This window comes from Bison bison, unplaced genomic scaffold, assembly GCF_000754665.1.
Source record: "Bison bison bison isolate TAMUID 2011002044 unplaced genomic scaffold, Bison_UMD1.0 scf7180017864516, whole genome shotgun sequence".
Lineage (NCBI taxonomy): Eukaryota > Metazoa > Chordata > Mammalia > Artiodactyla > Bovidae > Bison > Bison bison.
In genome coordinates, this window is record NW_011495069.1 from 5,877,086 (window position 1) to 5,881,125 (window position 4,040).

The following is a 4,040-nucleotide window of genomic DNA, read 5'->3' on the forward strand; positions in this document are numbered from 1 at the left end:
CGAGGGAGGCTCGGCCCCTTTCCGATCCCGGACGCGTGGCCCCAGCTCCGGGCCCCCGCCTCCGCCCTCGCCGCAGCCCTAGCTTCAGGGGTAGGTGGGCGACAAGGAAGCGGGGTTGACGAAATCCCCAGCCCGGTAACCCCGGGCCCCCACCTGTAGGGGAGAGGGCGGACTGGGTCCAGAGGAGGGGTGGTGAGAGGTGGGCCCTGCCCAAAGACCTTGGTGAAAGCCTAGCCTCCCCCATTTGTCCCTGCCCCCTGTCTTTCTCTCTAGGTAGGGATCGAAGCCGGTCTCCCGCATTGCAGGCAGACCCTTTAGCATCTGAGCCATCAGGGAAGCCCCTTTCCTTCATTTAACAAATATTGATGGATGTGTGTGTCAGGCACGTTCTAGGCAGTGGGGACAGACCAGTGAACGAAACGGATGTTGACCTAAAGGAGGTGACGTGCAGGTAGTGAGTAAAAGGTAAGAAGTGATTTTAGAGGTAAATGGCGTGGAGGACAATGAAGCATAGAAGGGAGATAGAGTGAAGTGCAGGTTCGAACAGGGAGGTTGGAGGAGGCCTCCCTGGGAAAGTGACATCCGAACAGGAGGTGAGGGAGTGAGCCCTGCAGAAATAAGGGGGCACCACACTCCACATGAGGGCAGCCCAGGGCACTGAGGAGTAGGAGTTGAGGTCAGGGAGGCAGGGGAAGGGGCAGTTGCCACCCTCTTTCAAACAGCAAATTCTCAACCCTCAGGTTCCAGCAGGTGTTGGGGTGCCTGGTTCTAAGAACAGGGTCAAGAGAAGACTTGAGCACAAAGAGCAACCACGGGAAAGGTTCTGGAGGATGTCCAGGCCTGGCTAGGTCCAGGTTTCACGCCTTCAGGGGGAGCTGGCCTCTGTCTCCTTATGAGCTTTCTGTCTCCTTGTTCATGTATTTCCAGGCCATGTTATTTGGATTATTTCCAATCTGTGTGTCTGCTGCTAGGATTGTCCTGTCTTCTTGATGAACTGATCCTTTTAGCATTATGAAGTGACCCTCTGTCCCTGGTAACAGCTCTTGTGGTGATGTCTCCTTAACTGGCTGTCAGGAGAGGCTGGTTTGCTTACAGCGCCCACAGCTGTTCGACATCTGGTATACCCCAAACTCAGCAGCTCCTCGAGACTTCCTTCCCAGTGTCCTTCTGTGCCCTTCTGCTTCACACTTTCTTTACCCACCTGGCCCTCCCCTCCTTCCTCCACTCCTCACCCTTCTGGTTTACCATCTAATGGTTGGCCTGGAACCTTCAGCTCTCTCCATCTTTCTCTGTTTTGGAAGGCTGTGATCGATGAGCATTAATAATGCAAACGTTCTTTTTGTCTTAGTGCAAATCCCAGGCAGATAAATCACTGGCAAATAGAAGTTACCGGCAGCCACACCTCAGCCTTCTCCACACTATTGAGGCCCTGGGCTCTTCTCCCAGCAAGGAAGTGGAAGACGGACCAATGAATGCCAAATGTAGGCGTTGCCCAAAATGGGTATGCTGCTGATGACCCAAGTTGAAGACTTGTGGAGGAAGGGGTCCTATTCACACAGCTCGAGCGTTTGTAGGTGCTGCCAAAACATCAGCCTGAGATCAGCAGGTGGAAATCAGAGCCGGGTAAATATAGACACGCCGGGGTGTGTGTCCTCACTGAAAAGACCCTGACAGCCCCAGAAGCGGCTCTGACCAGGGATGAGAAACAGAAGGGACGGGAGAGAGGGCAAAGAGAGTGAGACTGCAGCCTCTCAGCAGACAGCTGACATCATTTAACAATAAAAGAAGCCAGAGATGCGCAGTGCTGTTAGAGAGATGGTTTAGGGAAAAGGCTGGGTCTGCGGGAGAGGGTTCACTTCAGCTTCTCAGCCCTCACCCAGGGCCAGTGGATATGTGAAGCCCAGTCCCAGCTCTCAGGAAGCACACAGACCAGGAGAGAAAACTCACAGGCAGTTACGCATAGCACCATGTCAGGGGAGGGAGAGAGGTGGGAGGGCGTGGTAAGGAACTCAGAGGACTGCATGCCCCTCCTGGGAGGTGAACAAGGGCCAACCCCATGCTGAGCCTTGAAGGGCAGGTAGGAGGCTTCTGAGCAAAGAAGGGGAAGGAGAGCAGAGAAATTCCCTGGTAGTTCAGTTCAGTTGCTCAGTCCTGTCCGACTCTTTGCAACCCCATGGATTGCAGCACACCAGGCTTCCCTGTCCGTCATCAACTCCCGGAGCTTGCTCAGACTCATGTCCATGGACACCGTGATGCCATCCAACCATCTCATCCTCTGTTGTCCCCTTCTCCTCCCGCCTTCAGTCTTTCCCAGCATCAGGGTCTTTTCAAATGAGTCAGTTCTTCGCATCACGTGGCCAAAGTATTGGAGTTTCAGCTTCAGCATCAGTCCTTCCAATGAATATTCAGGACTGATTTCCTTTAGGATGGACTGGTTGGATCTCCTTGCTGTCCAAGGGACTCTCAAGAGTCTTCTCCAACACCACAGTTCAAAAGCATCAGTTCTTTGGCGCTCAGCTTTCTTTATAGACCAACTCTCACATCCATACATGACCACTGGAAAACCCATAACTTTGACTAGATGGACCTTTGTTCCTTCCCTGGTAGAAGGAACAGCATAGGGGTGCAAAGGGGTGAAAAGAGTGAATTTGGTTATAGAAACTGAAAGTCTGCAGATACTGCTAGAGTGGGGAGAAGTAGTCAGGAGGAGGCTGGACATAAAAGAGAACAAAACCATGTCCTGTGCAGAGATGCAGATGGACCCAGAGACTGTCATAGAGTGAAGTAAGTCAGAGAAAAACAAATACCGTATATAAATGCATATATGTGGAATCTAGAAAAACGGTATAGATGATCTTATTTGCAAAGCAGAAATAGAGACACAGATGTAGAGAACAAACATATGGATACCGAAGGGGAAAGGGGGTGGTGGGGGTGAACTGGGAGACTGGGATTGACACATTTACACTATGAACACCATGTATGAAATAGATAACTACTGAGAACCTGCTGTATAGAGTAGAGGATGCTACTCAGTGCTGTGTGCTCACCTAAACGGGAAGGAAATCCAGAAAAGAGAGGATGTATGTAAACATGAAGCTGATTCCCTTTGCTGCACAGCAGAAACTAACACCACATTGTAAAGCAGCTATATTCCAATGAAAACTGAGAATAATAACAATAAAAAGATGAAGCTGGAGAGGCAGGAAGGGACCAGGAGAGCCTCGACTGCCAGGTAAAGGTGCTCATGTTTTATCCTGAGAGCCGTGGGAGCCAGGAAAGGGCTTTGAGCAAGGGAGAGGCATGACTGGACAGGGTAGACTGGCAATCCATAGTATCCTGAACTCCGACGACCACGATCCCCACTTCTGCTACCGTGATGAAAAAACCTAGGGGCAATTTCTGATGGGCTCTACCCCACTCCAAGCCATCCTCTGTGTTTGAAGAGAGCACGTTTCCTAAAACGCATGGACCCACTGCCCAGACAGCCCCAGTCCCTCCCCCCTCCCTCCTGAATGGTCCTGACTCCCTTGCCCCGGCATTCCAGACTCTTCCCAGTCTGTCCTCTCTGTATCCTACCTTCTCAAAGCTGGCCCATGCTCTTCCTCCCGTGTGGAAAGTTCTGACCTTCATTTCCATTGCTCAGAATGCCCCCCCTCATTCCAGAAGCTTTCATGCCTCCTTGGCTCACCATGACTCATCCCTCAAGGCCAAGCTCCAAAATCCCCTTCTCTGCCAGGTCCTTCTCCTTCCTTCTGAACAGAAATGGTGGTTCTCTCCTTGAAGGGCCGAGTGGGGAGTCGAAAGTGTTGACTCAGTGATCAGACTGAGTTGGAATCTTGATCTCACTGCTCAGTAGCTGTGCAACTCCAGACAGGTTATCTCAATTCTGTGCTGCTGCTGCTGCTATTTAATCACTAAGTTGTGTCCGACTCTGTGACCCCATGGACTGTAGCCCGCCAGGCTCCTCTATCCATGCGATTTCCCAGGCAAGAATACTGGAGTGGGATGTCATTTCCTTCTCTAGGGGATATTCCTGA